This window comes from Oratosquilla oratoria, chromosome 9 (assembly GCF_046742065.1).
Source record: "Oratosquilla oratoria isolate Oo_2021 chromosome 9, ASM4674206v1, whole genome shotgun sequence".
Taxonomy (NCBI): domain Eukaryota; kingdom Metazoa; phylum Arthropoda; class Malacostraca; order Stomatopoda; family Squillidae; genus Oratosquilla; species Oratosquilla oratoria.
Window position 1 is genome coordinate 80,286,015 of NC_134785.1, and position 9,325 is coordinate 80,295,339.

The 9,325-nt window shown below is 43.2% G+C and overlaps 1 pseudogene; it reads left to right on the plus strand.

Moving 5' to 3' along the window:
- The first annotated feature begins 6,885 nt into the window (after window positions 1-6,885).
- LOC143027961 (uncharacterized) lies at window positions 6,886-8,684 on the plus strand (annotated as a pseudogene).
- Window positions 8,685-9,325: the final 641 nt, after the last annotated feature.

Here is a 9,325-nt window from a genome sequence, read left to right on the forward strand (position 1 = left end):
CTCAAACTCATGTACAATTCCAACTTGCTCTATAGCTTTAATTTCCAATTATCGTACTTATATTTGAATTCATGTATTGTTCCAGGTTGTGCTGTATCACCTTCTAAATTATTCCAAGTCTTTGTTCATTTATATGGGAAACTGTATTTCTTCACATCCTTTAGACATGTGGTCTTTCTTAATTTGTTCTCATGACCTCTTAAAACCCTCCTATACTTCTCAAGAAAACTCTTCTGTCAATGTCGTATATCCCCTTAAAAATCAAAGTAATTTTATAATCTATAAAGAAATTTTGATAGATGTCAAATTGTAGATCGTTGTCGAAAAATACATAAAAGATATAATTAAAAAAAATTATGGCAAATAGTTATCTATCTATACATCAAGCCACCCTTAATAAGGGAGGTAGCCAAGTCAAAAAGGCACATACCCACTCCCACCCATTCCACTCCCATCCACCACCCGTTCTTCACTCTCATCTTAGCTCCTCGTGGATGACGGGCCGTCCCTGCCTCTCGCCCACTCCCCTGGGACAGAAGCAATGCAACAAGACACAGCACATGCATAACAAGGTCGCTTCACTTCATCGGCGACCTTCCCTTCCCTCTCTCCGCCCTTTCATACGGAAAATGGTGAAGACGGGGAGAAACCCCTTCGGTCTGCGACAAAATATCATTCACACATAACCACTCCCTACTCTCCCCATCGCCCGCGAATAGCACAAAAAAATTATGATTAAAAACTTTAAAGTTATAATCAGTATAAATTAATCAACAAATTACGATTGATGCAACACTATCGATATAACGTTACAACGACGACTGATGCAACTCATGACGTCACCAGTGTTCAGTTACAGATAGACAGCGGGTCTATCGGTCAATGGGGACGAGACGCATAGCTGCACTCACTCTTCTCCTCTAAGTCGTGTCGGTCAAACTCTTTTCCGTTATTTTCACATTCCCAAGGGCGACAAAAGGAAAAAAAGTAAAGGAAATAGATATAAAATAAGTAGATAAATATAGAAAAAATATACATGTATATGGAAGGACTCGTAGTAATGGGTTTGAATTGGACAAATTTAGATTTAAGAAGGAAATAGGCAAGAACTGGTTTACCAATTGAGTGGTTAACTAATGGAATAGACTCAGTGACCATGTAGAAGTGAGTGCTGAAACAATTGGTTCTTTTAAGAAAAGATAACTTTATGAATGGGGATTACAGGTGGTAAAGGACACGAAACTACCTGGTGTAGGCTTTATGGTCTCTTGCAGTCTCCTCCATTCTTATGTTCTAGAACCAAGATGTCCTTAAATCCTCAGGCGTAGAAGATGGATGTTCGCGTTCCACGTGGCTAGCCTCCCCCAGGGGTCGGTCTCTCTCTCTCTCTCTCTCTCTCTCTCACCCCGGGGTCCTCTCCCCTCCCCCCCAGGGCCATGCCATCTATCACCAGGGAGAATACGTCAGAGGCAAACGGTCTCACTTGTGCGCAGATGAGCAGTCACGCGTGCTTGTGTCATTCCTCCTGCGCTGGGAAGGGAAGAAGTCGGTTAGGAGAGTTTTTTTTTTTTTTCTTTCTTTTTTTGAGTGAAGTATCACTCCCACGGGCTTCGAGCCCGTGAAGAGAGAGACAAGTTTCTTACCCACCAAGATCGGAGGTACTGCTGCTGCTGCTAGCGGCATCCTGGCTCAGGACCAAATGGTACTAAAGAAGCGTGTAGTCACATTTTGATAATTTTCCACTTTCTTCTTCTTCTTCTTCTTCTTCTTCTTCTTCTTCTTCTTCTTCTTCTTCTTCTTCTTCTTCTTCTTCTTCTTCTTCTTCTTCTTCTTCTTCTTCTCCTCCTCCTTCCTCTTCTCCTTCTCCTTCTTCTTCTGATTCTTCTTTTTCTCCTCCTCCTTCTTCTTCTTCTTCTTTCTCTTGTTTTTCTTTTTTCATTTTTTGCTTGTGTCGTACATTTTCTTTACTCCTCGTTTAATAGAAAATGGTCTTTTTAATTTGTTTATTTATTTATTCATTAATCTATTTGTTCATCTATTTATGTATTTCTCTTCATTGATGTATCTAATTTATTATTGTTGTTTTGAGACTGGCGTCCTATATGTTCAGTTAGCCAAAATATATATATTGTTCTTTTATAACTGAGTCGTTTTGCTTTAGAAAATGAAAATTTAATTGTCAAAAAATAGACAGATAAAGATATTATGAAAAGCAGTCTTCCGGGTAGAATTCACAAATTTAGAAAATAATCGTTTGTAGTATAAATATTCATCAATGGTTAAACTAAGCATTATGAAATGAACGATAGCATGAGGAACGAAATATATGGGTAGATGTAGAATAACGGAATGGGGGAAACAAAATAATATTTTAATGATATAAAACCATCATTAAACTTATCATAAATCAACTAGTATTACTACCTAGTAATAACTCGTAATAACGACTTCCACATTATAATTTGTAATGAATATTTCGTAAATCATGAACGTCGTATATTTCTGACAAAACTGTTGTTGATAATGAGAACTTGAACCCAGTACAGAGAGCGAGTGTCAGCCACACAGGGCTGCACCTCCAGATGGAGATTAAGGGGTTGTGATTGATATGGCGAGTATAAAACATTTTTTTTTTTCATGGAGGATACAATGGCCAAGTAAATTAGGAAAGCATTTTCATATGAGGGTAATGTATTATTTGGTAATATTATAAATCGTTTTGTGAACAAAAATACACACATGATGAAATTATATTAAAAAAAGTATTTGGGTCAGTGAGATTATGGGAATGTAGTTGGTGAATGAAACAACGACATGGCATCATCGCGTGCTCTTATATAAGAAATGTAACACTTTAAACTCAGCTCTAGAAAATACATTTATCTTAATACAAGTTTATGAGATAAATTTTCGTTTTTTTTATCCACTTTAAAGGGCTTTATATTCTATATTACCAACTATGACTTTCTCCTGATGTCCTTCATCAAAACATTGGCTGTCTAAAACTTATAAAGCTTAATACAGCTTTATAGTAAAGCTTATAATATTTCTTTTAGCAGTCGTATACAAAGATAATCTAAGTACATTGTAAGCACACTTTACATATGCTTGAATGAATTTTGTAAATCTCGGCAATCCTTATTAGAAGTACAATTCTGTTAATACAAATTGGTGATTGCAGAGTAAATAGTAATAGAACAAGAGTGATAATAAAAATGGTGATGGTAATGATGATGATGATGATGATAATAACAATAATATCATGAACAACAGTAAGAGTAATGACAAAACAAAGATACTATGATTCATAATTTTTACCAATAATGACGATTGTAATCCTCATTATGAAAATCAGTAAGTCAAAAAAACAAAACCCCACTCCTACTCCCTCCCACGCTTTCTTTTCTTTCTCTCTCTCCCTCTCCCCCTCTACCTCCACCTCTCACCCTCTCTCTCTCTCTCTCTCTACCTCTCCCCAACTCTCTACCTCTCCCTCTCCCCCACTTTCTCTATCTCTCCCTCTCCCCTACTCTCTCCTCTCTCTTCCGCTATGTGTGGGTGTGGGTGTCCCTCTCTGTCTCTCTTTTTTAACCCTGGAAGGCATTATAGTATATTGCACCGCAAGAACAAGAAGAACCTGCTCAGATCTGCCTCCCCACCCCCCCATGATGGCGGGCGTGCTTGCGGGAGGGGGTCGGGGGGGGGGGGTCCGGTGGTCTCCTCTCAAGGCCATTTCCGCACGAGCAACTCCCGGTATTTAACTGGGATCTTTGAACTTGCTCTGCTGAACGTTTCGGTTAAAAGAGCCGTTGGCAGGTTCTCTCTCTCTCTCTCTCTCTCTCTCTCTCTCTCTCTCTCTCTCTCTCTCTCTCTCTCTCTCTCTCTCTCTCTCTCTCTCTATCTCTCTCTCCCTCTCTCTCTCTCTCTCTCTCTCTCTCTCTCTCTCTCTCTCTCTCTCTCTCTCTCTCTCTCTCTCTCTCTCTCTCTCTCTCTCTCTCTCTCTCTCTCTCTCTCTCTCTCTCTCTCTCTCTCTCTCTCTCTCTCTCTCTCTCTCTCTCTCTCTCTCTTCCTGGCTTATTCTTCTTTATTATTACCTAATGGGGGGTGGAGGAGTACAGAAAATTAATAAGTTAGTCTAACGACAGCTAGAATGAAATTATAATTCACACACACACACACACACACACACACACACACACACACACACACACACACACACACACACACACACACACACACACACACACACACACACACACACACACACATTCACAACTACTCGAACATTACTCTGTGTGTATATCCAACCTCGTTAATAGAAAGGGTGCACGTAAATCATGGCTCGACTTGAGTGTTTTATTACAAAGGATTACAAAGGCGGAGCATGCCGACAGGAGACCTTTTGATCCATATCTAGGTCGGATGCGAAAAAAAAATCATATTAATAATAAAACAATAGATAAAAAATATAATAATGTAAATAACAAATGAAATACATAAATAAATGCGTAGGTATAGTTAAATAATAAACAAACAGGTAAATAGTAAATAATGATAAATTGACATATAACTAATAATAAATGAAAATCAGACAGACAAATGATAACAAAACAAAAACAAATAATATAAGATAAATTATAATCATTACAGCATCTTACTTAGGTGTTTATCTAAATGATTCTTAAAGCTTCGAACTGAACTACACTGCACTACCTGTGCAGGAAGTTTATTCCATTCATTAACTACACGGTTGGGAAAGTTGTTTCTACCTACTTCCAAATTGAATCTATTTCTGGATAGTTTGAGACCATTGTTTCTTGTCTGATTCTCATTCAATGTGAAAATTTTGTCACTTTTGATGTTGTCAATTCCCTTTAAAATCTTAAAGACCTGTATCCAGTCACCTCTGAGTCTATGCTTTATTAGGGAAAACAGATTCGTGTGTTTTAGTCGATTTTCGTATGATTTATTTTTGATATTTGGAATCAGTTTTGTGGCTCGCCGTTGTACTTTTTCCAGTCTGTCAATGTCTTTAATGAGATTGGGTGACCATACGGAAACAGCATATTCCAAATGTGGACGAACTAACGATTTATATAGCTTGTTAATGAGTGATGGACTTTTGAAATCAAAAGATCGCGCAATCAGTCCCAGAATCTTATTTGCTTTCTCAGAGGCTGAAATACACTGCTTGGATGATTTGAGGTCGTTACTGATAATTACGCCGAGATCTTTTTCACTATCCACTTTTGTTAACGAATTTCCAAATAACTTGTAATCGTACTTACTGTTATTTTTACCTATGTGCATTACCTTGCATTTACTTGTGTTAAATTTCATTAGCCACTTTTCAGAACATTGCTGTAATTGATCTAAATCTTCTTGAATATCTAATTGGTTTGAGTGATCATTTGCCATTCCGCACAGTTTTGTATCATCAGCAAATTTGGAAACAGTAGATTTTAGTCAAGAACGGAACCCTGAGGAACTCCACTTGCAACACTTTTCCATCCAGAAGTTTTTCCATTTAAAACAACTCTCTGTTTTCGACCATTCAACCAATTACTAGTCCAACCTAATAGGCTACCACTTATTCCATGTAAAGCTAATTTAGTAAGTAGTCTTTCGTGTGGGACGGTATCAAAAGCTTTTGCAAAGTCTAGATATATTAAATCTATATTGTTTCTTTTGTCATAATTCGAGATAACTGTGTTGTAGAATTCGAGTAAGTTAGTCACGCAAGAACGTTTCCGTCTGAAACCATGATGGCTATCATTTATCAGACGGTTGCATTCTAAATGATGTTCGATAGCATCTCTGATGATAGTTTCCATTATTTTTCCTACGATTGAAGTCAAACTTATAGGCCTATAGTTATTTGGTTTCTTTTTGTCACCTTTTTTGAATATGGGAGTAACGTTAGCTAGCTTCCATTCTCTTGGGACATCTCCAGATATGATGGATTTCTTGAAAATAATTTCTAATGGAACAACAATCTCGTTTTTCATTTCCTTTAAGATTCTTGGATGCCAACCGTCAGGCCCTGGTGTTTTATTAACTTTGAGTTTGTCTATACACCTTTTAATTTTTTCTTTTGTTATATTTACCGTAGTGAGTAAGTTTACCTCAGACTTTTCACAGGTTTCAGTTTGGAATTCACTTTGGGGTGTTTCGTTTACGAATACCGAGCTAAAGTAATTGTTTTAGATATTACACATTCCTTCATTTGAATATTCAAGTTGATCGTCAGCAGATAATAGTGGACCAATGTGATTCCTAACAACCTTTTTATCTCTAATGTAACTATAGAATTCTTTGGGATTCTCTTTGGATTTATCAGCGATGTTCATTTCGTATTGTCGTTTCCTTTTTCTTATTGTCTTTTTTAAATCTCTTTGTATTGATACATAACTTTCATAGTCATTAGATGCACCCGAGCACTTATATTTCTTATAAGCCTGTCTCTTTTTTGCAATACTTTTTTCAGTTTCTTTGTCGAGCCACTTTGGGCGAGCCTGATTTGGGGGACGTCTGTCCTTAAAAGGAATGTAAGTTTGAATCATCTTAGTGAGCGAATTTTGAAATATTTCCCACATCTGATCTACAGGACGAGGGGACGAGCAGCAGCAGCTGACATTAGAAGACGCCGTGGTTTCCGCTCGTACTAATATCGTGGTTGTAAGCTGTAGCGAGGCTTCAAGTAGCCTTTCGAGGGTTGGCAAGCGACCCGAGGTGCCTCCTACAGCCCAGTATTCTTTTTGTAACGAGTATGTGTGAATAGAAGATGTAAATAAATGTGGCGTTTTCGTCGCCTTGGGAACTCAGCAAGGACGAGGTGATTGGGCAGCCGGGCGAAGCTCAAAAATTGCCGTCACGTCAGTCAGGATGCGCCGAACCTGCGGATTCTCAATCGAGTGACGACCTCCAGTTTCTGGGGAGGTTTGTTACAGTGGTGTCAGAAGTGGGATCTGTAAGTGTAAGTGCATTTTAAGTGCGTCGCGGTGATCTATCGAGTGTGAGCGGGAGAAGCCGCGACCGTTTTGTCGTGGCGGGTGACAGGTCCAAAGCGTTGTGCCCAGGTAAGTGGTATTGTGATCGTTTTCAGTTCTGTAGAGCTATTACACTAGCATGGCTGATACTGAAACCACACTAGCAGACGTTATAGGAGCTATGGCGGAACAAGGGAGGACACGGCACGCTGAACTGCAAGCAATGGTGAACCATGCTTTATCGGAGCAAGGAAAAGCACAGCGAGCCGAAATTCAAGCAGTGGCGAACCGTGTTGACAGTGTGTTCGAACGGGTGCTTGGTCTCGTTAAGGAGGAGTGTTCGCGGGTGAAAGAAGAGGTTTTAAATGCAGTTTTCACCAAGGACGAGGTGAAGGGAGAGGTGGAAAAAGTGGCCAGTGACATTAGGAGGTATGTGGATGAAATTGTGGCAGCACAAGTGCCCCCTGCCCTCTCTCGGCATGAGGATACTCTGCACCGGGGCAAGCTAGCGAGGCGGAAGATAGTGACGAGGACGAAGCTAATAGTCGGCACGGAAGACTCAAGAGCCTTTCTCCATTGGCAAGGGCGTTCCCGTCTCCCCCAGGTACCCCGGCGAGTGTTTTGTCGCCTCCGCCATCCCCGCCAGCCTCGGTAATGTCGGGCCTCTCGGCTGCCAACTCCACGTCACGGAGGCTAAGGAGCGGGACGAGGCGCCGCCCGCAGGAGTTCGACGGAACAGTGTCTTGGGAAGCGTACAAGACACAGTTCGAACTCTTGGCTAGCGCCCATCAGTGGAGCCGACCAGAGATGGCCATGCAGCTCGTGTGGGCGCTCAAAGGCCCAGCGTTGGAAGTCCTGAACCAGCTGCCAGCCACCCAGCGGAGCTCCTACAGTAAGGTGACGGCGACGCTGGAGAGGAGGTACGGGCATCAGCATCAAACTGAGGTGTTCAGTACCAGGTTCCGGGCCCGGGTAAGAGGCCCGGGAGAGACCCTGACACGCTTAGCGCAGGATTTGGAGGTATTGGTGCGCCGTGCGTACCCGGAGGCCAGTGAAGAGATGATCACCATTCTCTTGCGGGATCAGTTTGTTGATGCCATCGACAACCAGCAGCTGAGGATATACGTCCAGCAGGCGCACCCCAAGGACCTACAGGAGGCCCTGGCGAGGGGCCTGGAGATGGAGTCGTTTCTCCGGGTTACGCGGGAGCGACCCAGCTGGAACAGTGACTCCTGCAAGGTGAGAGCAAAGAAGGGGAAAGTGGACAAATCCCCCTCTAGACCTGCATCACCCTCAGGTGATTTCCGGGGTAAATGCTACTCTTGTGGACAACAGGGGCATTCCAAAAAGTACTGCCCGCAGGGGACGAGTGGCGGAAAGGCTGTCGGTGCTGGAGCAGGACCGTACCGATACAAACCCTGCTGCTGGAGTTGTGGTGAGGGGTATAAGACGGCAGAATGTGCCATCGTCTCCGACAAGGTAGCAAGAAGGTGGCGGGAAACTGGGAGGGGCTGGCGGAAGGGGTCGAATGCCAGTCGGAAGACGGGAGACCCCAATCCGTTTAAGTTGCCGCACCGAGGGCGCCCGGACCGTTCAGGTAGGCGGGCAAGTGGACGGTAAGTCTTGCTGCTTCACGGTGGACTCGGGCGCAGAACGCACATTCGTGCAGGACGGCATGGTGGCAACTGGACGACCCCCGGTGGCCCAGCAACAGCTGTGTGGGATCACGGGGCACTGCACGCAGCTGAGGGGACCAGTGCATGCCAGGGTAACGGTTGACAACACGGAGGAGCATCTTCCCGTTTTTGTAGCGGGCGTCGGGGAGAACTTGCTCGGTCTAGACTACCTCCAGCAAAGCAGGACGGTGCTGGATTTCGGGGAGATGACCATGTCGGTCGGAGGTGATGTGGTGCCGCTTCGGGAGGGCGCCGTTGACGCAGAGGAAGCCCACACTGTACCACCACCTGAAACCAGTCACCGTTGCCGTCTAAATGAGGAGCAGGAAGGGGAAAGCCTGGACCCGGGCGAGGGTGGTGTACAGGCGACTATGGTCACGGAAGGTCACTTCGAGAACAAGCAGGGGAGTAACACTGAAGTCCCACCTCATCTGCAGGATCTATTGCAGAGGAACTCGGCATGTCTGTCTGGGGAACAGGTTGACGAGGTGAGGAAAGTGTTGACTCAGTATGCAGATGTCTTCTCGAAGGGGGATACCGACCTGGGCCGGACCAGCCTGGTGAAACACCGTATACACACAGGGGATAGTCGGCCGGTCAAGCTGCCGCCCCGAAGGATTGCGCCCGCCCGTCGGCTGGAAGTGGAGAAAGCCGTGGAGG